Here is a 26,503-nt window from a genome sequence, read left to right on the forward strand (position 1 = left end):
TGGCAGGCACACACTCGAAGCAGAGGGCGGTTCCATAAACTCTCCCGTGCTTAAAAGATGATGGCAGTTCGCAATTCTGCTGCAGAGAAGCAGCCAACTCTGACTCTATTGAAAACTGTTTCTTTGGCTTGCTTTTTTGTTGTTGCTTTTGTCATTATAATCATGCAAAACAGCCTGCCTCAGAGGACCCTGCTCCTCTGCCTGACTGTAAATTGGCGTGCCTTTGTTCAACTCAGAGAGGAGAACCTGAGCCTGCCCACCTGGGTATGTGTTCAGCTGCCAAGTTGTGTCTGACTGTCGTGGCCCACCAGGCTCCTCTGTCCATGGGGTTCTCCAGGCAAGAATACTGGAGGGGTTGCCATTTCCTCCTCCAGGGGACCTTCCCCACCCAGGAGTTGAACATCTCCCGCACTGGCAGGCAGATTCTTTACTGCTGAGCCACTGAGCCCACCTGTGAACAGCTACAACAAAAAGAGGAGATTAACACACGCCTTTCAGCGGCTGGCCGCTCCCAGAGGCGTCTTGGAAGACAGAAGACCCTTCCTCACCTCCCCATCCCTCCCTCTCCCTCTCCACCCCACCGCTCCTCCAGGCTTCTCTCTCTCTCTTAAAGAACCTGGCATACAGACCCAGGCACAACGGCCACTCTCAGACACGGGTCTGCCACCTTCTCGGTCAGTCGGCTTTCTGAGTAAAGTCACGCTCCTTGCCGCAACCCCTCATCTCCTGGACGCACTGGCCTGCCCCTGTGTGGCGAGCAGAGTGAGCGTGGGCTTGCTAACACTTTAGTGTCTGTCTCCTTCTATCTGACTGCTTCACTGAGTTATGTTAACTGCAGTCTCCCCTCAAAGTGTCTGTGATCCCTCCTATAATTCAAACACATATGTATCATGTATTAGCCAAACAAGAAAGCTGAGGGGGTCCCCAGTGGCTCAGTGGATAAGAATTCACCCAAGGCAGCCAATGCAGGAGGCATGAGTTCGATCCCTTGTCCAGGAAGATCCCACGTGACATGGAACAGCTAAGCCTGTGCACCACCTCTACCGGTGCAGCGCTCCAGAGACCGGGAGAAGCCCGCAGGCCCAAGAGCTCGTGCTCTGCACAGAGAGACGCAGCCACAGGAGAAGCACCACAACCCGAGAGGCTCCTGCTCACCTCACTAGAGAGAGCCCACCCAGCAACCAGACCCACCTCAGCGTCAATAAGTAAACATAAAAAAAAAAGAGAAAACGGAAAACTGAGAGTCTTGAGGGAGCAAGGTGCCTGTTAGATGAACAACGATTTCCAAAGAGCAAAGTCTGTAAGTACATTGATTCTTCCTTTTCCCTCTACTCCATAGCCAATGAATATTAAAGATCTACATAACAGTATGAAAATGACAATGTGAACCAAATCACATTCCAGGCAACTCTACTTCTGCCATGCCTCTGTCACAATCATACCCCAGCAGAACCAAAGAACTCACGTTCTCACTCACAGCAAGTTGCAGGGGCGTGACTTCCACTTGGCTCTGACTTAAAGAAAACCTTTGGGAGCCAACATACATCATTTCCCTAAGCAGGCACAGAAAGGTAGCTTAGCAAACTAAAGACTGGATTTACTGGATTAAGCACCTGGCTTAAGGAGATTTAAATCCGACTTAATGATATTGCCAGTCCCTGGAGCCACTGGTTCAAATCCTAACTCAAGCTTTTGCTCTTCATCAGAAAATGCCAGCAAATTTGCATTATTTTGTAGATCAGGGGAAAACCTCAGAAACATTTTCATGTCTCCTCGTCACAGGGTAAAAATGAATTTCCTAACGACAAGCCACTTCCCTATAGAGGATGGTGTTAATGCCAGCAGGCCTTATTTTGGCTCAGAACTCATTCTGTTCCCAAGAGAGAATTTCTGCAACACTGGACAAAGCATTTTGTCTTCCCCATTCCTCTCACTCAGCCCTTCTGGGCCTTTGTTCAAATGTCATCTTCACAGTGAAGCAATTACTTTAAACCTTCTTAAAATAAAATTGCGTCACCTCCATTTCCATCCATTTTCTCCCTGCTTCATCTTCACTGCTCTGACTACCGTCTCACGTGTTACACAGTTTATGTATTTTAGCCTCTCTGTGGCTCAGTGAGTAGAGAATCTACCTGCGGTGCAGGAGACACAGATTCAATCCCTGGATCAGGAAGATCCCCTGGAAAAGGAGATGGCAGCCCACTCCAGTATTCTTGCTGGGAAATCCCATGGACAGAGGAGCCTGGTGTGCTACAGTCCAAAGAGTCGTACATGACTGAGAAATTAAGCACACACATCCCCATCTAGAATAAAGCTCAGTGAGTATCAAGACTACCTGTGTTCAGCAGTACAACCAGAGCCTAAAACAAGGGTTAAATACAGAGAGAGTCAATGTATTCCTGCTGAACAATCACACAAATCTCAGCAAACGGCTTTGGTCTTCCAAGGCCCACAGGTGCCTCTCACCTCTGCTCCTGTCTGTCCGTCCCACCCATCTCCCCATGGTGTCTGTGGTCTGGCGGCCCCGCCACCCTGCAGCTGCGTCTCTTCAATCCCACCCCAGTCTCCCCATCATTTCTGTGGTCCGGCAGCCCTGCCACCTCTGCTGTCTGTCTGTCTGCCCCACCCCGTCTCATTTCCTTGATTCCTGACTTCACATATCTCTTCACATTCTTGAACACAGGAAACTTATTGGTCATTGATTATTCGATGGACTGGCATCTTCTCCCAGCCACAGAGGTCTTCCACCAATGGCCTGCTATCAACAAGACCTGCTGATCTGAGACAGAGGTCTTAGCCAAAGAAAATGAAACTTCACTGGGGCCGGAGTGAAAATAAATAAATAATAATTTAAAAAGATCTAGCTAGACAAATAATAATAGCAGTGGAGAAAAGATGTGAGGCAATGAGAGCAGCAGTGCCCACGTCCAGAGGGGAAACGTGCTTTGTGCTTTGGGGAACTAAAGGAAACTCACTGCGGCTGCATGAGGGCAGGGCAGCAGCCCCCTGGTTCCCGGGAGAATGTTTCCAAGACCCCCAGTGATGTCTGGAGCCAGGGACAGTGCCAAGCCCCGTACACACACACTCTGTGTTCCCTCCTACAGTAACAGGTGGGTGCACACACAGCATGGATATACTCAACAAAGCGCTGATTCCATCCTAGGCTGGATAGAACAGGACAGTGTGAGATTTCAACACACTACGCAGAATGGCATGCAGCTCTGAAGCTATACATTGTTAATTTCCCATTTAATATTTTCTGGCCATGCTTAGACTCAGGTAACTGAGCCACAGAAAGTGAAACTGCTACCGAGTCCAAGCTCATTCTGCTGGTCGCACGATAGGCCAATAAATCTGAGAGACAAGGAGTTGACGCAAGAAATATGACTTTATTTGGAGAGCCAGCTGACTGAGAAGGTGGCAGACTAAAGCCTCAAACTACCCATCTTGTTGCGGCCTAGATGCCAATTGTTTTATGGATCAGAGATGGGGGGGGGACAAAGTAAAAGCCACATGATTTCTGTAAGCGCCTCCTAGAATGGCAAATATCAGGCAGGGGCGGGTTAGCTTCTTTCTTAGTCACTTCACAGGTGGTGTGAGACGAGCGTCTCCTGCCGTATCGATGAACAAGGCTGTCACGGCAGCTGGATTCTGGCCCTCCAAACGCGAGTTTCTGAGCCACGCTACAGGCAGCGCCACTCCCTGCGCAAGGAACTGAGGATGCCACAGTCGGTGGAGGTGGTGCCCTGTGGGCTAACAAAGGGCTGCAGCCTCAGGGTCAGGCCGGGCGGGCAGCGGCCTCTGGGCTTCCCAGGCGGTGACAGTGGTAGAGAACACTCCTGCCAACACTGGAGATGTGAGAGATGCGGGCTCCATCCCTGGGTCAGGAAGATCCCCTGGAGGAGGGCCTGGCAACCCACTTCAGTGTTATTGCCTGGAGAATTCCATGGACAGAGGAGCCTGGCAGGCTAGAGTCCACGATGTTCCAAAGAGTCAGACATGACTGAAGTGATTTAGCATGTAAAATAACAAAAATGGCAAAAACAAGGGTTAAAGTCAAAGAAACAGATGTATCATGGAGTCAGAATTAACCCTTCCTGGTTATAAAACCGTGGATAAAGAGGAATGACTGTGTGGGATAAAGTGCTGCAAAAGTAAACAGATGTCAGATGTCAGCAGAACCTATGAACTTAAGAAACCTGGGTTTCACTGTGAAGAAAACGAAACAATATGAGTTTGTTGTTGTTTTTGTTGTTTTTAAAGAAAAGATATTAGGATTTTAATCAAGTTAACACCACCATCTTACTGCTTGCTTCTGGATTCAAAACTATACATCAGCTCCACGCCCAGTCTCTGAATTCTTATCTGTTCTTCAGTTCAGTTCAGTTCAGTTCAGTCACTCAGTCATGTCCGACTCTTTGCGACCCCATGAATCACAGCATGCCAGGCCTCCCTGTCCATCACCAACTCCAGGAGTTCACGCAGACTCACGTCCATCGAGTCAGTGATACCATCCAGCCATCTCATCCTCTGTCATCCCCTTCTCCTCCTGCCCCCAATCCCTCCCAGCATCAGAGTCTTTTCCAATGTGTTGTGAAAGACAGGGAAGCACGGGCTTCATGGGCAACCCACAGGCAATTCATGGAGTCTGAGAATCTAACAGCAACAGTGCAAGTAAATGCTTGATGAAATCTGACACTTCTGAGATCTTCTTTCCCACAGTATTTGAAGCCTTAACACTTGGCTGAAGGAGCACAGGCTAGGCATTTTTGAAGATGTCATCCTACTTTTTTCTGAGCTTCAATTCCCTCTTTGGTAAAATGATAAAATTGGTAAATGGTAAAATGGCAGAAAGTGCAGAACTAAAGAGCCTCTTGATGAAAGTGAAAGAGGAGAGTTAAAAAGTTGGCTTAATGCTCAACATTCAGAAAACTGAGATCACGGCATTCAGTCCCATCAATTCATGGCAAATAGATGCAGAAACAGTAGAAATAGTGAGAGACTTTATTTTGGAGGGCTCCAAAATCATTGCAGATGGTGAGAAATTAAAAGACACTTACTCCTTGGAAGAAAAGTTATGACCAACCTAGAGAGCATATTAAAAAGTAGAGACATTACTTTGCCAACAAAGGTCCGTCTAGTCAAGGCTATGGTTTTTCCAATGGTCATGTATAGATGTGAGAGTTGGACTATAAAGAAAACTGAGCACCAAAGAATTGATGCTTTTGAACTGTGGTGTTGGAGAAGACTCTTGAGAGTCCCTTGGACTGCAGGGAGAGCCAATCAGTCCATCCTAAAGGAGATCAGTCCTGAATATTCATTGGAAGGACTGATGTTGAAGCTGAAACTCCAATACTTTGGCTACCTGATGCAAAGAGCTGACTTGAAAAGATCCTGATGCTGGGAAAGATTGAGGGCGGGAGAAGAAGGGGACAACAGAGGATGAAATGGTTGGATGGCATCACCTCGATTCAATGGACATGAGTTTCAATAAACTCAGGGAGTCGGTGATGGGACAGGGAGGCCTGGCGTGCTGCAATCCATGGGGGCTGCAAAGAGTCGGACACGACTGAGCTACTGAACTGAAAATTAGGACAGAAACTTCCTTGGTGCGTTATGGTAATTAAAAGACACAACATATTCTAGAACAATATCTGACACACAGAAACCCTCAATAAACTACAATTATTGGTCAGCCTACATAATTCCTAATGGCTGTTAATGGCTGTTGTTTTCATAGGCTAAAAGAACCAAAACAACTATTAGAATCACCAATGTAGTTCTGGGAGCAAAATAAACTAAGTAAGGTTATCACTAATCTCACAATAATAACAAATGCATAAAATCAATAATCATTAATACACCATCAACAATCAACACATTCCCTTGGCCTTAGCCCAAAGTACAAAACCAAGAAATAAATGTTATCATTAACACATCCAATTCATGGGTCATTTTCAATATATTTCAAAGGAATCAAAATAATCTTCTTAATTGTTTCTCTCAATTATCCATCGTTTCATAGTTAAGTCTTACTTTGTCTTAAGCAATTCCTGATAATAGGAATTCATAGAAAAACGTAGCTGGAAGGTATCTCAAGCCAGTGTTCAGCAGGAGCTCAATTGGACTCAAATTACGTTAAACTAACCCAGACCTTTCCAGTGATTGTTTTGTATTCAGTTAATTTATTCCTTCCTGTGTCTCTACTTAAGCCTCACTCCCCACTGCTTCATTAACAGCTGCAGCTGCACTGCTGCCTGAGCACATTAACCTAAAGCAGAATCTATGGAAAACTGAACACTTCCTGGTTGGCCTGGAAGTGCTAGGTGTGTCTCAAGTTCACTCCTTTGTCCATTCATTCAGGTCACTCTAATTATACGAGCAAGAATATCTAACTTTGGGAGACCCACAGGTAGACTCAGGGACGACAAGGGCCTGAGTGCTGGTAGACTGTTTGGAGCTAACCCCGGGGAGCTCAGCGAGGGAGGAAGCAAAGAAAGCACACCAGGCCAGGGGAAAAGCAACAAAGCCCGAGGCGATGCGCAAGTTCTAGCCACAGGCCTGTGGGCAGAAATCCCCGGAGGGCCTTTGTGAAATCACTTAAAACACGCTTCAGACTCATCCCACTGGGGGCGGAGGAGGCTCCGCCAGTCACCCAGGATCTCCCGTCTGCCACTGCTAGAGGGCTGTGCGTCCTTCTGCTCCAGCAAGCTCCTGGGGGGAGAAACCAGAGCGAGGAGAGGTGCGTGAGCCCAGGCTGAGATGGCGGGGTGCCTACGCACTGCCAGGGAGTTCAAGCAGGCAGCTGTGGGGCAGGGCGCCCGCTGCAAAGAAGCAACTTCTAAAGGAGTGAAGGAATTGTACATGCCAGCGCTTCAAGCACTGCCTGGCACAGAGCTGTTGTTGTCGTCTAGTCGCGAAGTTTTGTGTCCAGCTCTTGCGCAGCCCCCTGGGCTATAGCCCGCCTGGCTCCTCGTCCATGGGATTTTCCAGGCAAGAGGGCTGGAGTGGCGAGCCATTCCCTTCTCCAGGGGATCTTCCCCACCCAGGAATAGAACCCACAGCTCCAGCCATGTCTCCTATCTTACAGGTGGATTCTTTACTGCTGAGCCACCAGGGACGCCCTCCTGGCACAGGGCAGTAAGTGCTGTATCATCTTAGGTCCTGTTACCTTGTTTAAGATACTCTAGGCTCCATTCTAGGCATTTGGGAGAAGAATGACCTGGCTCCTGTCCTGGATAAGCACATAATTATACTCAGGTTCAAAAACAAAATGCCCTCTCGGAGAACAGTGTCCACATGTATGTGTATTCACTGCAGTTTCAGAACCACACTCCTAATTTAGGGTTCTTTGAATGTCCAATTAACTTATCGTTTTTATCATATTCTTGTTTCACAATGGAGACAAAGATCAAATAAAGAAGAAAAGGGACCAGAGGTTATATATTGTTCTTTTATTCTTTGTTGTGCATCAAGAGAAAAATAAACAAGGAAAAATTCCTGAACTTTCAGGCCCCCTGTTCCCCAGTTACAATGTTTCAGAAAGCAAAAGTTATATCTCTAGGCTTCAGAAATGAGAGAACCTGAATCCCTTAGAAACATGCTCTAAATTTCTCCTATAGGAACACATTTCCGTAATTCCATTGGGCATTATCTTTAAACTTGTAACCCTGGAAATATGATGGGGAAGAGAAAAGCAAAACAAACACACAAAACATTCCCTCCTCTCCGTCTCCTCTCCGTCACCTGCTGTCTGTTCAGTGGGTTTGTATCTGATCAGAATTAATGCGGCAGATGTAGACAAGTGAACATTGACTGCTACCTTCCTGGAATTATTTCAGGTTATTCTTTATCTCCAGCCATTTACCAGGAAGAATAAAATGGGAGACACACACACACATGCTGATCCTTCACACACACACACAAAAGATGTTCAGAAAGTCACAACTACAGATCTAGCAGACCCCAATCCTTCGATTTATTCATTTTTTGTTTCTGGTTAAAACATAACTTCTGAGTGATTTGTAAACTCCCCAATATAATCGCCCAAGTGCATTAGCCTTCAATGACCTTCCAAGTCAATTTTTCCGAGAAATGCGAAGTAATCTCCTCTAGTCTCTGACAGGTTTAATGGCCCTCTGTGCACCGAGAAAAGCATGTCTGTGTAGCTGAGGTACGCTGCGCATTGGAGGCATTATTCAGACACTTTGATAAAGACATAAAATGGGTAAGATGGCCTTTCTATCCTCCAGAAAAGTTTTCAATGTGCTTTATATTTTGATTTTCAGATTCAGTTGGTATTCTTGCTTTCTAATACTTCGTTGATCTCTAGAGCACTCTCAGTTTTCTGGTTAGAGTCCAAGCCCATTTTTGAATAATCAACCTCTTGTGAAACTGGTTGTTAATACAAATTAACTTTTTTTTGACTAGTGGGAAATTTAAGTTGCCAAATGGGGCAGGGGGTGGGGGGGCAGTGTCGCAGAGGAAGAAGCATCTATGGTTTATGGACCTCATTAATGAGACAAAGGCTTCAAGTGTTTTAATTGGAAAACGGCTAATATCAAGTTTTCAAATGAAACCCTAAAAGAAGCAAGAGTTAAATCTCAATTTGATGCTATGAATATTCTAGTTTAAAATTAAAGAAAATATTCTCATATACCTTCACCAATCTGAAACAAAGAAACATCATTTACAGTTTATGATAAGCAACTCTTGCTGTTTTCTTGGTTGGTGTTTTAAGTGCAATTTGTTTTTAAATAAAAAAAAAAATAAGAACTAATCCAAATGGTTTTTTTCCATCAACATTTGAATTGTTTGTTATGCATTTATTCCACACACATATTCTTTAAAATTCCCACCTCTCTACCCACTTCCCTTCTCCAGCCTTGGCAAGATCCTATTCACCTGGGAGAAAAGACTTCTAATGTTTGTGACAACTGAGCCTCCTTCGCTGAACAATCACTGTCATTTGAACTAATTTTCCTTGTGATACAGCAATCTGAATACAGCTCTTTTGAACAACCAAAAGAGAATACATTAGCTATCTCCACATCACAGTCCTTCACAATGCATGACTGCTTTGCAGCACTTCTTTCTATAAATTACATGGTCATTATTTAGATATAGGATATGTGTTTACATAGAAGATGTCTTTGACTCCACCCTCAGACTGCATATGCCATGAAGATAAAGTTGGTATTTTCTCACTTCCCAATGTTCCCAATTAGTTGTGAGCAAATATTGATTTAATGAACGTTAGTTGAAAGGGTACTGGGCTTTAAGATATACTTGGTGGGAAAAAAACAATGCACTTGGTTTCTAAATCATAATGACGGACAACTAATCTCTCTTGTGATTAATATTCTTCATGTATTGATATAAATGGAAGTCCTATGTATATATCTACCTCATACTGTTTTGAGAATCAAATAAGTTATTAGCTACTAAACACTTAGAAAAGTTCCTGGCATATTGAGGTGAGACATCAGTAACTGTTAAACACTGATGTTACTATTTTTAAACTATTATTATTAGTTTCTTCCAAGCATCCAGCCCCTAGTCCAGCAACAGTTCCTCTCCCTGGCCACCCTTCAGTCCTTGAGCTTTCAGTGGGACTGCCACCTAACTCTTTCAGCAGCTTCAACCAAGTAGGCAGGGGACCTGAACGCACCAAATGGCATGCCTGTACTCAAGGGCACACAGGGTCACCATGAGCCAAGTTTCCCGGTTTCAACAAGGCCAGCAGTGGTCATGTGCTGATGTGAGACACGGACCATAAAGAAGGCGGAGCATCAAAGAATTGACACTTTTGAACCATGGTGTTGGAGAAGACTCTTGAGAGTCCCTTGGACAGCAAGGAGATCCAACCAGTCCACCCTAAGGCAAATCAACCGTGCGTATTCGTCGGAAGGACTGACGCTGAAGCTCCAATGCTTTGGCCATCTGATGTAAACAGCCGACTCATTGAAAAAGACCTTGATGCTGGGAAGACTGAGGGCAGGAGAATAAGGGGACAAAGAGGATGAGGTGGTTGGATGGCATCACCGACTCAAAGGACATGAGATAGTGAAGGACAGGGAAGCCTGGCATGCTGCAGTCCATGGGGTTGCAAAGTGTCAGATATGACTTAGTGACTGAACAACCACCAGAGTGAGTGAAGATGAACATAAGCTGACAATATGCAGAGCGAAAGAAGGAAAACCAAGGGGAGGGGAGAAGACAGAGAGGAGGAGACCAATGCCATCATCTGAGCCCCTGAATCCATCAATCTATCATCTAAACTTACAAGAGCCAATACAGCTCTTGGGCTCCCTTGTTTTGAGTTTTAGCCAGTTTGATTAAGATATACATTCAGATTAGATCTAAATGTCTATCAACCACAACCAATAAAAAGCACTGACAAATACAACCACTGATTCTTCGTCTGCCAAAAGGAAGAGCTGACAGAATAAACTCCACTGAAATTCTAAAACCCTGTGTTGATACGGCAGCAATCTCACCATCAGTAACTCAGGCAAGTCTATTCAGATGACCTCAACCAGTTCTGAGCAGTGGTCCCCAACCTTTTTGGCAGCAGGGACCGGTTTTGTGAAAGACAATTTTTTCACAGACCAGAGGGTGGGTTAGAGAGGTGGGGAATGGTTTCAGGATGCCCTGGTGGCTCAGATGGTAAGGAATCTGCCTGCAGTGCCAAAGACCTGGGTTCGATCCCTGGGTGGGAAGATCCCCTGGAGAAGGAAACGGCAACCCACTCCAACCTTCTTGCCTGGAAAAGCCCATGGGAGGAGCCGGGCTACCATCCATGGGGATGCAAAGAGTCTGACATGACTGAGCAACGTTGCTTTCATGTAAATTACATCTATTGTGCATTTTATTTCTGTTATTACTGTTACATCAGCTCCACCTGAGATCATCAGGCACTAGATCCTGCACGCTGGGGACCCCTGGTTTAGAGTCTGTAATAAGCGCAACATCTTTTACTCCCTAGGAGTAGCTGAGGTTGCAAGGAGGCGGTTCTCCCACCACAAGAGTGATGTTAACTTTCAACAGTATTTCACATACCAATCTTCTTCCCACATAGAAAGGGAAAAAGTGGATACAATGGCTACTTTTCCTCTTGAACAAAAGTACACTTCATCGTGAATACAGCAAGACAGCAATATGCAAAAAGCAAATGCAAAGGACCTAAGATGCTGCAGTATTTTATAAAGTGAAACTCTCTTCATCTGGTCATAGTGGATTTTCAAAACAATTGAGGGAAAGTAAACATTCATGAACTAGAACTCCAGCAAGCTGTCCAAGGACTGCTGTCTCAATCTTCTGAAATTAGGAAAAAAGACTATCAGCTCTGTGATAGCTAAGAGCAGGGCAGTTAACCTGAGTTCTAAACTTGGCATGATCACTCAGAATGTACAATAAGTTGAGGGAACTGACTTGAAACGTACTTCAGTTTCCCTACCTGGGATATATGAAGCTTGGCAAAGGTGATATCCAAGATCCACAGAGGTTCTTCAGTTCTCCAGTTCTATGAGATCCTAGAAGACTGGAAGTGTGGAGAGAACCTCATCATAAAGACTTCTTTTCAGATTGAGAGCTGTAAAACGGGGAAAAAGGGGTTATCATTTTACACGTGAACACTGAGAACAAGATATGATAAGTAATCGTGGATCGGTATACTAGAACTGTCAAGGAGAGACAGCTTTTTAGAGGGAAGATATTTGAAGATCTTTATAGAAAATGCCCCATGAGAGAGCTTCAAAGTCTGGAGACTGAAACTTATAATATTCCTTGGGAAAGTGCCATTTTATTTTTTAAGTGTTTTAAAGGGCTTTCTTTCCTTCTCATTTTTTAAAGATGTGTATTACCAAAAGACAACGTTTACATAAGAGACGCAGAAAAAAAATCGCTTCCTCTCCCTGCTATCATCCTTTTCAGGCCTTAGGGGGTTTTTGTTTGTTTTCTCTGTTAAACTAAGATAGAGGTTGAGCAGGGTACAGAGGAAACTGGAAAGGTGCTGGAAAAGCTCCTCTGTCAATTAGCACCTTCATCAGGACCCCTGGCCACATGTAACGCAGTGATGTTCCTCCTCTGTCAATGAGCACCTCCATCAGGACCGCTGGCCACATGTAACGCAGTGATGTTCCTCCAATGCAGAGACACAGCAGGGGCAGGGATTTCGAGTTAATGATGCCCGAGTCTGTCCTGCTTGCCTCTCCCGACTCCCAGGCCTGGCTTCCCCTTGCCATTCTCTCTTGGAGATTCAAACTTCTAACCTCAATATTTGTTCTTCATAGATGCTGACGTTAATCCACACATAATTTTTAAGCTTTATTCACTCCGATCTTTGAGAGAGTGTGTCCCCATGGTGCAGATGGTTGGAGAAGTTATTTATTAAGCAAGCACCTTGGAAATGGAGACTTGAAAATGTGATTTCTATTGGCTGTAAACGCCAAGAACGTCAATATTCATTATGCTGGCTTAGCAGGAAGCTATTTTTCATCAATTGCCAGAACGATCCACCTTAACAAACAAACAACACCATGAGAAAATTTTAAGTAATTAACATACTTAATCGATTAAGTCAGGAGAAATTAAAAGGAGGGTCCTCTTTCTGTCTCATCATAGATCAGCTGCCCTGAAGAGTTGGATAAAATGGTTTTGAGCAGTTACCAGACACTATTATCAAGGACTCCAAGGAGCACTGGAAGCAATTAAACCAACACATGGTTTTTCCTCTGTGTCCTGAATTCGTATCTGATACCATGTACTTCGGCATACAACTTACACATCCAACTCAGTTTTGCTTAAAAGTACATTCATTTGGACATTTCTCATCATTTCAGATCTGGCATCTTTGAAAAAAAACCCATTTCTTAGGCACCCTATATAATTCTATACAGATTCATTACTACCAGAAATCAAATTCATCATCTACAAAACCTTCTGAAAGTCACAGGAACCACCCTTCCTCTGCTGTGATGCAAAATGATTAGGTTGCAATAAGGATGTTAGCACTTTGTCTCCTGTACTGTGAGACTGTCCTATTATTTTGTGGCTGGAGAAAACATTTTGCAGGGCCTTTCAATCTAATTACACCAACATTAATTTTTTTAGAGGTGCCGATAGCTTGACTGATAGAATATCGACTCCTGATATGTTCTTTCACTTGAGTGTGCACCCAAGGCTACAGTGATGAGATGTAAATAGCCTGAATCACTTACTCTGACACAGGCTTTTATTTTTCAACTCAGAGTACAAGTAACACCCACAAATCCATCTCTGTCTGAAAAAAGGAAGAGTACTTATACGCATAAGATAGGCAACATCTGGTAGCCAAATGTTTATAAGCAAAGCACAGTTGTCCTTGAATAGCTGCGAGTCTGGAATGAATCAGTAAAATAACTTTCAGGAGCTAAAAATCCTTAATTATTTGTGGATAACAGTTTCGATCTATTTTGGGGACTGTTGCTAACTCATGTTCTACCGTAACAGTAGTAAGTGGTGCTAGTAACAATAGCAGCAATAGGAACCTAAGCTGAATATTTGATAAGACATTTTCCTATACATCATCTCATCTGATCTTCACAATGGCTCTGAGAGGCAAGTATTATTATTCTTCATGATCAGTCACTCAGTCGTGCCCATTTCTTTGTGGCCCCATGGACTGCAGCCCGCCAGGCTCCTCTGTCCATGAGATTCTCCAGGCAAGAACACTGGAGTGGGTTGCCATGCCTCCTCAAGGGGATCGTCCCATGAATGATGTTAAAAAATAAAACATTTATTTTCAAATTCTAAAAGAAGAAAAAATTAGGAAAAAAAAAATAAGAGTTAGGAAAAGTAGTGTCAACAAGTGACCTGTCTCTCATCAGCATCTAGGAGCCAGCTGGTGGGGAAGGAGGACTCTGACGGCCTCACCTGTCTGCTCGCCATGAAAACAGCAGCACATTTCACAGCTGCTGAAAAGCATGTTTCCTCAGAGTTTCTGAGTAATGAGATTGTCTGGGCAAGGAAAATAGAACATCATGCTCCAGCAAGAAAAATTGATCAGGTAACTGAAACCATCGCTGATCCCGTCCCTCCCTACTCACAGCGGGTCTCGGCTGGAGCAAGATGGACACCGGTAACTGGACCCTGGTCTCCGGCCACCGTTCAACACGAGAACAGCTGGCTATTTATGATTTATAGCACTGAGGAAAACATCACTTCACCTCAACCCACTGAACTGGGTTCCCCAGGAAATTTTGATCTTGGGGAAGCCATCAACTGCTGGGCGGAACTGACCAAAATTTCCCCCACCTGGCTCTCCCCTACTCAGCCGCTCGCCATGCTGCCTGCCCCAGCTCCCCTGCTTCAGCTCCTGAAGCTCATTCTGATGCTCAGCGCACAACCACAAGCCTCTGTCTTGAAGTATTAATAGAAGAATAAGTACATACACACCCATGAGTGCAGAGGTACAGATCTATGTATTGCATGCGTGTGCCTGCACGATACTCACTCAGCCGTGTCTGATGCTGCGGCTCCATGGACGGCAGCCTGCCTGCGTCCATGGGACTCTCCAGGCGAGCATACTGGAGTGGCGAGTGCTGACCCTGTGCCGCTGGCCCTGAGGCCGGGGCGGGCACGGCGCACTCGGGGCTGGAGGGGCCGCTGGAGCCGCGCCCTCGTCTCCCCTGCCAGCCGGGGCGGCAGCCACGCCGCGTCCTCTCTTCCTGGGCTGACCCCACGGACCCCGCCAGGGCGCAGCGGGGAGGCCGCCGCCTTTCAGGTGGAGCTCGCGGACGGCTACCGCACAAAGTAGCCCTTGGCCAAGCGGGGACCTCGGGAGCACATGCACCGCGCTGTAAGTGATCTCAGCGGTTACACAGTCCTTATTTACAAAACGTGGGGTGAGAGAGCCTGAACACACCACCTGCGCTAATCTGCTCTCTCCCCACAGGCGGGCTGCCATTTCCTTCTCCAGGGGATCTTCCCGAACCAGGGACTGAAGCCCGGTCTCCCACATCTCCTGCACTGGCAGGCGGATTCTTTACCACAGCGTCCATCTGATAAGCCCCATACCACATGTGTAAACACACACACATACATGTATATACAGGTATGTGTACATGTGCACACATACACAGGTGCACATGCATGGATATACACATACACTATATGTGTGTATATATACCTGAATATTTATATTCACCTATACAGATACATACAAACAGGTATATAGATATATAAAGACATACCTACATGCATATTTACATACACAGATATGCACGCATAGACATAAATATATACATATATGCATGCATGTATACATAAATATGCATATAAATGTACACATACACACGTAAACATAAAAGGCATCAATGTGAACATACGTGTCTATGTACATACATCCATCTACGTGTTTGGGGGCCTCCCAGGTGGCACTAGTGGTAAAGACCCTGCCTGCTGATGCAGGAGACCTAAGAGACTCTGGTTCAATCCCTGGGTCGGGAAGATCCCCTGGAGAAGGGCATGGCAACCCACTCCAGTGTTCTTGCCTGGAGAATCCCATGGACAGTGGAGCCTGGCTGCTACAGTCCACAGGGTCGCAAAGAGTTGGACACGACTGAAGGGACTTAGCATGCGCACATTCATGTGTGCATGTGTATATTACGACATGCACGTGTGTAGTGTTTAATGATATATGCATAGTAGTAGTAAGTGTGCTCAGTCGTGCCCACTCTTTGTGCCTCCATGGACTGCAGACCACGAGGCTCCTCCGTCCATGAGATTTTCTAGGCAAGAATACTGGAGTGGGTTGCCATTTCCTACTCCAGGGGATCTTCCCAACTCAGGGATCAAACCCACATCTCTTGCATCTCCTGCATTGGTAGGCAGATTCTTTACCACTAGCACTGCCATGACAGCCCATTTATATATGTATAGGTGCAGACAGATCCATAATTACATAGATGCACAGACAAAGAACATACAAAGTTCAGAGTAACCAGTGGTTCACAAAACCCATGAAGGAAAACTCTCTTCTCTTGGAAGCACAAATCTATACACCTCTACATCAAGCAGGTGTTGCTAAGGATGGAGCAGACAATGAATCAGGAAATGGAAACCATCATGGAAACCAGGCAAAATAATTCAAAGAAAAGGGGAAGCAGGGATTTATGAGCTGTGAATGACTCAAGCGGTAAATCTTGTGGGGTTTTTTGTTTGTTTTTTTTTAAATATAGACTCCTTGGCAAACCAATGAAAATGTAGTCCTTTTGCCTAGGGAAAAGAAATAGTAATACATTCATAACTCTGGTCAGGAGCTCAATCTGTCCCAGATCGCTCCAAAGTTAACAATACTTTAACCTGGAGACTTTTAGTAGATTCTTCTAACCTGCATTTCCTTTCCCAAGAGATCACAGATTCGTCAGAAATACATTGCTCATAGTACAAACCTCCCCCTCATTGGTATTTTTGAAAGTCTCTGAATTGTATTTGCTATAGCTGTCTAGTATTAAGATACATTATATATAATCAGAAAAATCATACGGGCTAGCCTTTCCTCAAAACCCTCAAACTAGAAACTATGGCAAAATTTCTAACTCAAATTTCTAACACTTTCTATGACCTTGAAAAAGACAAGAAAGAAGTCAGATGCTAATATGAGAAGCCTACATAGGATCTATATGTTAGGAAGTGTTTTCTTAGTATTAAATTACAGTTGCACAACATCCATGTAGACTGATCTATGTGGGCAAATCTTTCATTTCAGAAAGGGCCCTGGGCAAATATTAGTATTTGTGAACACAATTCCTTTCTTAAGATCAGTAAAATATCTCTCTTTACTTTTGAAATTTGGATCTGATTGTACTTCAAAGACTTTCTCTAGAAGACCTCTAACTTGAAAGAAAAATCAAACCATTCAGGCACAAGAGAAGAAGATTTTGTAATGAGATTTAAAAAGAGCCAGAGGCAGAACCACACTTTTGAGGAGAGAAACAAAGAAAGGGTACCTGCTTCTGTCTGTGCTCCGACATCGTCCATGACTGCCAATTTCAGAAGGCGACAACAGAAATCTCTAACCTTCAAGAGCAACAACTGTTCTCTTGTCTAGTGCGTAGTAAACTATACGAGAAACAGGAACAAAGGAGAAACACCGATTTTGACTCGACTGCTTGAGAAAGGAGGTGTAGATAGATGGGGGAAATGCTTTGTCCTGATGAAAGGTGATTCACAGTGGCCAGCTGGACGGGTGGAGAACTTTGGAAATCTGTTAGCTTGATGTTATTACATCACTTCATCTCCTATCCTCCTGCGCTTTTGCCAGACAGGTATCTGGAAAGCAAACATGTATCTGCTACCCAGATGTAATGAAAAGCAATTAAGAATTTCTCTTTCTCTGACAATTCTAAGAGCAATCTTCAGAGGAAACCATCTAAATGTACAAGGATCCTACTTTATCTTAGAGTTCCACTTTAACTAATGGTTTCTAAATTACTTGAGTGGAAAATTAAGAATGCAAAACTTCACTTAAGGATGCATTAGGAACAAAGTGCTTTTGCAGTAAAGCTTTCATTAAGGAAGCTATGTATACACGCATTTAAAAACACACATCTCTTTCTTTAGAATATAGGTGAACAGATGAAGTAATCTGTTTGAATTATGATCTCTGGGACCAGGACTGTGTTTAGACTTCCAAAATGGATAAATTTCAGATTTTCAAAAATTGTTCTCTAACACTGACTTCCAAATGCAACCACTTTCTCCCTTACTTTCCTATTTAAGGTCTAAATGATTTCTGCTTCAAAACCTATTTGAATTGTTTTGAGCGGGGGAAAGAAAAACAAGTCTTTCTTTGTAAAAGAAAAACAACTGCATTGAAAAATTGACAAGTTAAAGAAAAAATGTAGAAAACATCAAAGGCCTTATAGACAAGTGCTTCTTAAACTTTCACGTGTGATGTATGTTTGGATCCACCTGGAGATCCTGCTAAAATGCAGACTCTGATTCAGTAGGCCAGAGAAGAGCCCATGATTCTACATTTCCAACAAGATCCCACTGAGATACCAATACTGCCCACCCTCCCAGGACCACACTTCCAGGTTGAAGGAACCAGGAAAATCACTCTCGGCCTGCCCTCAGTCACATAAGCCATAAAGAACACACACAAGTGCACAGGAAGTACTTTCTGAAGCACACCCAAGGGCTTCAGGTCCCCGAGACAGGTGGTGATTTCACTGCCATGCACTCAAGAGGGCATAGTAAGACACTGTCACAACAAGATAACTGTAAGTAAAATCTTGAGCTGGCCCCGCTTTATAACAAAAGTAAGTCATCTGTTCTATCTTCACCATTCTGGCTAGCCTCCTGCCTACTGCTATTCCTCGGGAGAACTACTGCATGAGTCACGAATCCCCGTGCCAACGCAGGAGACCTGGGTTCGATCCTTGGGTCAGGAAGATCCCCTGGAGAAGGATATGGTAACCCAATCCAGTATTCTTGTCTGGGAAAGCCCATGGACAGAGGAGTCTGGCAGGCTACAGTCCCTGGGGTTGCAAAGAGCCAGACATGGCCTAGTGAGTAAACAGCAACAACATTAGGTAAAGGCTTCCCTGGGGGCTCAGTGGTAAAGGATCCGCCTGCCACTGCCGGAGATGCAGGTGTGATCCCTGGGTCAGGAAGATCCCCTGGAGAAGGAAATGGCCACCCGCTTCAGTGTTCTTGCCTGGAAATCCCATGGACAGAGGAGCCTGGCTGGCTACAGTCCATGGGGTGGAAAAAGAGCAATAGGACTTAGCGACTAAACAACAACAATTAAGTAAATACGTTCCTGCTGCCATTTAGCCTGGAGCAAATTTACAGAGCTGTGCATAGAAGTGGCTCATCAATCAATCAGTTTTTGAATCTGGGACCCAATACTTAGGTGAGTCTCCTCAAATTAATTTGAGTGTTTTCCTTCTCTGCAGTCACTTAATAAACGTGGCCAGCCTTTTCTGACCAGAAGACACACAGGCCTCTCCTATCTTGCTTTTAGCTAGTCCGAAGGATAAGAACTTCATTGAGGAACCTTCCAAAATACACACACACACAACAGCTCGTCTTTATACTATTCAGACTATTTTAAAAATTATCCACCCCAGACGTGTTCTCACAAACTGGTTAAAAAAAAAAATCATTGCGCTATTTATATGGAAACAGACATAGAAATTGTACTTATTTTTCAACTCAATTCCCAAGTATTATTCCATGCTAAGAACTACTGTTCTAAATAAGAAAATAGTATGTCCCAATGCAGTTATAAGCTTAACAATAGAATGCTAATCCAATATTCTTATTGGAGCCTGGCACACAGTACGCTCACACAAAAATATCTGCTGGTAAATAAATCTGGAGACTCAATGAACAGTATTGTCTTAGAAAACATCAGCAGACTAAAACATGCTCTCACTCTCATGACAGGTACGCCTCAGCCACAACTCACTGAATTAATCAGGATTTTTCACTTAGATTCATCATTCTTAATACAGAAGGCTAGGAGCAGGAAATTAAAACAGCCTCCCTGAGATCCTTTGTTCCAACAGCCTGTAACTAAAAAAATGACACAATAATTTACTCAAGATATATTTATCCACATCACAACCCTGTGTACCATGGCTTATGTCAGTGATTGCATTCCATTCTTCATTTTCAATCCATTGTTTTATGACATTACACTTATGTTTAAAATATTAAGGCCCTGAACGTATCTTCCCACCGGTTTGCAAACTGGCCCCTGAACATAGAGGGCAGGGAGGGACAGAAGAAAGAGAAATCCACTGGGAATGGGTAGTTTTAACAAAAAAGGCAACTTACACATGAAGTCTGTCCTGGGATCTGGAAGACAGTATATCTCTGCATGCGCCTGCCAGAATCTTAAGTTGATACAGTCCAGGCACAAAGTGGACTTCCCAGTTGACTCAGTTGAAAAGAATCCACCTGCGATGCAGGAGACACAGGAGATACGAGTTCGATCTCTGGGTTGGGAAGATTCCCTGGAGGAGGGCATGGCTACCCACTCCAGTATTCTGGCATGGAGGATCCCATGGACAGAGGAGCCTGGTGGGCTACAGTCCACAGGGTCACAAAGAGTCGGACATGACTGAACAACTGAGCACAGCCAGGCACATAGTCCAGGTGGTCTAACAACATCTTCCTATCTCGGGGCCACATCCTCTAACAGCATCTATGTGGGGACAGTGGGCAGGGTGTAGATTTCCAGGATGGAGATGGGGTAGCCACCCCCAATTGCCCCCATCCAGCTCCAGGATAAACTGGAGGTCACGCCCCTCCCTGACCTCCCCCAACCCTGAACCTCTGTCAGCTACAGCAAACGCACAGCTGAAATCTTACAGCAGAGGTTTTCCGGGTAGAGTCAACTGAGAGCTGCCCAAGGGTGACCGAATGGTGGAGAAACACATTGGAGAAAAATGATCGAGATGAAGAGAAAATAATAAAATCCAGAAACGGCCACTTTTAAAATAACAAGGCAATTGTAAATGACAGCCTAGACTGAGCTTTAACCACACTGAACATTTTTTGTTCTGTGTCCACGTGAAACCAGAGTGACGGTCAGTTGCAAGTGTCAACTACATTAACAGCAAACAGGAGCAGGTGTGACCCTTCCTTTCGCTTCTAATGCTGGATTCCTCTTCCCACTGGTCAGGGCGACAACCCCAGGCACAGCTTGGGCTGCTGATTCAAACAACCGCACAAACAAAATGGAAACAGGTGAAGGTACTTGACTCGAGGGCGACACCGAAACACGTCCGCTTTCCCTCTCCTCTCTGATGAACTTTCCAACAGTTTCTCCTGTCCTCCTTCTAGAAGGAAGGAGAATTCTGACCCGCGCTTCTCTCTGAAGAATTTAGGAGGCTCTCAAGGTGACACTGACACGGTACAGCCTTTTCAACCCCACAGCAAATCCATTTTCCGAAAGAATCAACAGTCATTACACAAGGAGAGGAAGGAGGGCTTCTTCACCATTCTGTCAGTTTGGCCTCTTGTCCTTGAAGAAATAAAAGCCCACTCCGAAGAAATACTTCAGAAAAACCTCAGTTTAGGAAAAAGAAATCTCTTCTTCTCTTTTACCTTTTCATTTCGTTTTTGCTTTTGTAGTTGCCCGCATTGGTATCATTGTTTAAAAAAAAAAAAAGAAGGGTGGAAACAAGGTAATGGAGCACACGTCTGAGATACGGGCTAGACAAGAAATGCCACGAGGCTCAGTGAGAAAAGGCGCTCGTTTTCTCTGAAACTAGCTTTGTTTGTTACCAGCCTTTTCAGGTCGGGGCCCCTCGAGAGTCCTCCTGCCGGGTGTCGCTTCCTCTTGGACCTCAAAGCCGAAAGGTTGGCGCTGGGGCTCAAAAGCCCCCGCTCCACACCCTCTCCCGGCAGGCTGCGCGCCTGGCTGGTTACGGGCCTCATGGCGGGTGGGCGGGGCCGGCGGAGATCTCGCGGGAGCGCTCAGCCCGGAAGCTGCAGGCTCGGGGGAGGGGCTCTGCACGTGGCGGGGCGCAGCCATGTTGAGTTGAGAGTTGCCACTGGGCTTCTGCCCTCAGAGCCCTCGGCTGCCGGTGCAGGAGGTCGTGTTGCCCCAGGAGCTCTGGTCTGAACGCAGGGTGCGAGGTCTCTGCACACAGTCCCCTGTGAGCCAGTGACTCCAGACTAAGCACAAAGGGAGAGGAAAAAAAAAAAAAAGGTTGGACTTTCTTACCCCAATTCTAGTTTGATTTCCCTGGAATTGTAAATGGGCTTTGCTGGTCATACATGCAGAATCGTTGCAGCAAAAAGAAAAATGAGTGAGCAGCCTTTGGCACATACCAGCCAAACGGGTCTGTGACAGTTAAACAATCTTGCTTATTTTTTAACTGTTACTACTAACACACACTTGTAGCTGGACTTGTCCCTCACAAAGCTAATTACTCTCTGACTCCATGTAGATTATACTCTGCACCTGGCGTAGTTCTCCCCCTACATTTTCTTGTAGGATTCTGCATCTCGAAAGGAAGAAGCTCACAGCCAATAACTTCCGGGACACCAGACCAGGTTACCTAGCCTCCTGACACCAGCTTTTGGCCGTAAAATTGCAACAACAACAAAAAAAAAATGTATATACAAGAACTTCATGAGGACATAAAACCTCTCCCTATTCGCCAGGCAGGGCTACTCTGGTGGTGCCATGGTGAAGAATCTGCCTGCAATGAAAGTGATGTGCTGGTTTGATCCCTGGATCAGGAAGAGCCCCTGGAGGAGGACATGGCAACCCACTCCAGTACTCTTGCCAGGGAAATCCCATGGACAGAGGAGCCTGGTGGCCTGCAGACCATGGGGTCACAAAGAGACTCGACTTAGCAACTAAACTATAAGTTCCCCAAGGGAGGGGGCACAGTTCTTAAGGCAGTAGCCTGCTGTATATTCCCATTGCCCGGCAAAGAGAAAGTCACTCTATTTCTTCCAAACTCTGTCTCTCTATTTTTTTATCCGGCACCAGAGGACTTGGGTGGGGGGCAAGATTTTGGCAGCAGTATTTCATTATATTAACTGGTTGGATTGGCTGAAAAGTAGCGTTTTTAAACATCTTGTAGCTGGAGATGTTCCCGTCTCACTCGATACCTGTGACACCACACTGGAGGGGCGGGAGCAGACCGTGCCCTCCCGACAGCGAGAGGAGATGCAGGCACAGGGCAGGAAGGCGCTGTTGTCCTGGACCCGCTTCATCTCTGCCCCTCCCTCCTGGGCGCAGAGCCGAGCCACACACAGGCGAGTTCTCTTCACGAAGCACCATCAGTGTGGCATTTGGCATTAGGGACACTCCTTTTCTGGCCTCGCCCATTTGCTGCACACAGTCCAGCTAAGGCAGGAAAAGCTGAGGACTCTGGAAACTGACCTGAGGGGCTCACAAAATGCCCATCTATGGCTTCCAAACAGAATATCCTTTACCATCAAAAGGAGGGGGTGGGGAACAGTTGATTCTGACTCCAGGCATATTCTAGCAATCATTTGAAAATATTCCTATAGATAATCAGAATACATACTCATGACATAACATGTATGTATCTTGGTCCAGACTTTAAGAGATATGCTATTTTGAATGTTGCTGATTCTATCCCTGGATTGGTAAGATCCCCTGGAGAAGGAAATACAACCCACTCAAGTATTCTTGCCTGGAGAATCTCATGGACAGAGGAGCCTGGTGGGCTACAGTCCATGGGGTTGCAAGAGAATCCAACATGACTGAGCAGGAGATTTTGAATGTTAACATAATACGCCATCACCTAGATATATTTATTATGTAACATCCTGAGATGGTCAAGTCAGAAACCGAGGCACCAACCTCGTGTCTCTGCCCCACCTTTCTAGACCCCATCAAGCTCAGCACCAGATCAAATCCATCTTCTCTGCATTCTCTATCTGCACTCCGGGCTCGGGCCTCCATCACTCCTTGTCTCCATCACTGCTGTCTCCAGCAGCCTCGGACCTGCATTCCCCATTCCATTCCTCAGGGCTGGTTGTCATGCAGGGTTTGCCTGCCAGTGGGGGAGGAGGGGGTGCTGTCCTGTTATGGCTTTACTCTTCCTCTCCCAGATCATAAATCTAAGCACCAGGCTTTGCAGTCTCCCTAGAGGAATGGGCACACTTTCAAAACGTACCAGTCACTTGGTGTGTGCTACTAGTAGCCCTCCTCATGTCCGACTCTTTGTGACCCTGTGGACTGTGGCCCACCAGGCTCCTCTGTCCGTGGGATTTCCCAGGCAAGAATACTAGAATGAGTTGCCTTTTCCTTATCTAGGGGATCTTCCTGACCCAGGGATTGAACTTGCGTCTCCTGTATTGCAGGCAGATTCTTTACTGTTGAGCCATCAGGGAAACCCACTAGAAACCCTGCTACCCATCAAAGTGAATTTTCTAAGATGACCGCCTGGTGTTAGTCCTTTGCTGAAATCCTTTCTTTTCAAAGGCTCTGAGACCATTGCTCTAAGGGTAAAGTGAGTTAAGCCCATACTTCTTTTTAACGTGGATTTCAAAGCTGTGAATCACATTTGCCCAGCGCATCTCCTTGCTTTCGCTCTCTACGATTCGTGCCGCAGTCCTGTGATACCAACTGTAGGAACTCCACCCAGCGTCTGGCTCCAGGCTCAGGGCACAGTTCTTTCCCCCAAACCTGAGCCTTGACAGCGCATCCATCAGTGCACTTACTGGATGGGCACAGTCCACAAGCTGAATTCATCTTGGAGCCCCTATTGTCTGGTAGGGACTTTGGTATCCTAGAAACATTAACAGTTGTCGAATTGCTTTAATAGGACATCAGAAGTTACCCATTCATTCTTAAGCTGATGTTCCCAAAACCTCACAGGTGCTGGGGTGGAGAGGGTTGACAAGAGAGGTAGCAGAATGGATTTTGAATATTCAAGCTCTGACACTTATATTAAAAATCTGTCAGTGAGAGGGAATGAGAAGCATCTTAGTTTCATGTACTCCACTGTGACTTTAAATGATTCCCTCGTCAAGGGAAAGCATGTGTGGAATTACTTAGGATGAGACGATTAAAAAAAAATGTCAACCATTAGTGAGAAGTTAATTTTGCTTTCAAATCCTTGGTTAACTTTTGAGTTGATTTTGATATGTTCATTTGTAGCTCTCTTTTATAGCAAAGCTTCCAAAGACTTATGAAAGGTGTGGCAATTATAAAAGAAAGAGTTCTATGAAAGAGTATGGTGGGAGGGCGACTTCTCTGGCAGTCCAGTGGTTAAGACATTGCCTTACAATGCAGGTAAGCAGGATTGATCCCTGGTCCAGGAACTAAGACCCCACATGCCTTGTGACTAAAAAGCAACGTATAAAACAGAAGCAATATTATATTAACACCAAATTCAATAAAGACTTTTAAAATGGTCCACATCAAAAAAAGAATCGTTGTTAAAAAAAAAAAACACGGGGGGCCTTGTGTGACACATGTGTGCACAGACACAGAGTAGATAAAGCTTCACAGTGAGGTCCTTTTGGTCGCCTAGATCTTATAGATCTTGACATCAGCATTACCTACGACCACACTGTTGGCATCCATATAATTAGAAACCATGTTCCACTCGTGCTTAAAGTTCCCCCATGGCTCCCACCAGATCCTGAGCATGGCTTTCTGTGTCATTCATTATCCAGGTCTTTCCCACCTCTCCAATCACACAAAACACTATCCTTTGCTCTGTCATGAGAAGCTCCTTACAATCCCCAAACAGGCCATGGTCTTTCCCACATCCTTCTGTTCCCCAACCAGGCCCTTTCTCTGTGTCTCTGCCTGTCGGAAACACCTTTTGTCTTTCAAAATACCCCTCTGATATTATCCTTCCTGTAAAATCCCACCATAGTGAACATCTCTTAATTTTGTTTGCCCGACGATGTTATATGTCAGTTATATCTCAATAAAGCTGGAAAAGTTTTTAAATAAAATGTTTTATTTCCCAGATGGAGGTCCCTGTATTTCTCCATCCTACAGAGCCTGGGTCAGAGAGTTCAGTTCAGTCGCTCAGTTGTGTCCGACTCTTTGCGACCCCATGAATTACAGCACGCCAGCCCTCCCCATCCATCACCAACTCCCAGAGTTCACCCAAACTCATGTCCATCGAGTCAGTGATGCCATCCAGCCATCTCATCCTCTGTCGTCCCCTTCTCCTCCTGCCCCCAATCCCTCCCAGCATCAGTCTTTTCCAATGAGTCAACTCTTCGCATCAGGTGGCCAAAGTACTGGAGTTTCATCTGTAGCATCAGTCCTTCCAATGAACACCCAGGACTGATCTCCTTTAGAATGGACTGGTTGGATCTCCTTGCAGTCCAAGGGACTCTCAAGAGTCTTCTCCAACACCACAGTTCAAAAGCATCAATTCTTCGGCGCTCAACTTTCTTCACAGTCCAACTTTCACATCCATACATGACCATTGGAAAAACCATAGCCTTGACTAGACGGATCTTTGTTGGCAAAGTAATGTCTCTTCTTTTGAATATGCCATCTAGGTCAGAGAGTAGCCCACCCAAATCCTCAGCTAAGTGATCTCAAACAGGGGACTTTTTTCCTTGGCTGTGCTGGGTCTTTGTTGCTGCACCACACGCTTCCTCTAGCTACAGCAATCGGAGGCTGCACTCTGGCTGTGGTGTGCAGGTTTCTTAATGCGGTGGCTTCTCTTGCTGTGGAGCACAGGCTTTGGGGCACATGGGCTTCAGCAGTGGAGGCGTCACACTGGGGACTAACAGTCTAAAGTAACCAAGCGGACCTTCACACAGAGTGGCGTGGCACTGCAGGGCAGAAAAGGGGCAGGCTCTCGAGCAAAAGCGTCCAGCTTTGTCACCAGGAATAAGGTGTCCAGGTTGTGCTGAGTCTCAGTTTGCCCATTACCAATGGGGATAATGATACTGGCCTAGCAGAGCTTTTGTTCAGATTATAAACGGCATGCACAAAGCACTTAGCCCAGGGTCTAAAGCATGGTAGTGTCTCCATAAA

General features: G+C 45.3%; 1 long non-coding RNA gene across 16 annotated transcripts in view; it reads right to left on the reverse strand.

Moving 5' to 3' along the window:
* LOC147359943 (uncharacterized) overlaps positions 1-21,462 on the reverse strand; it is a 61,715-nt gene extending 40,253 nt beyond the window's left edge. For 6 of the 16 annotated variants that reach the window (XR_015138557.1, XR_015138559.1, XR_015138555.1 and 3 more), the window contains exons 1-3: positions 21,106-21,449; positions 19,831-19,953; positions 11,459-11,593 (exon numbers count right to left, since the gene is read on the reverse strand). This is a non-coding gene — a long non-coding RNA (uncharacterized LOC147359943). Of the gene's footprint in view, positions 1-3,369; positions 4,004-4,981; positions 6,715-11,185; positions 11,320-11,458; positions 11,594-12,041; positions 12,520-19,830; positions 19,954-20,367 lie in introns of those variants that run through there. The other 10 variants (XR_015138560.1, XR_015138564.1, XR_015138549.1 and 7 more) reach the window with 10 other exon arrangements.
* Between the last annotated feature and the right edge of the window lie 5,041 nt (positions 21,463-26,503).

Source organism: Bos grunniens, chromosome 13 (assembly GCF_055505025.1).
Source record: "Bos grunniens cultivar Pamir isolate PY7600 chromosome 13, Bosgru_T2T1.0, whole genome shotgun sequence".
Classification (NCBI taxonomy): domain Eukaryota; kingdom Metazoa; phylum Chordata; class Mammalia; order Artiodactyla; family Bovidae; genus Bos; species Bos grunniens.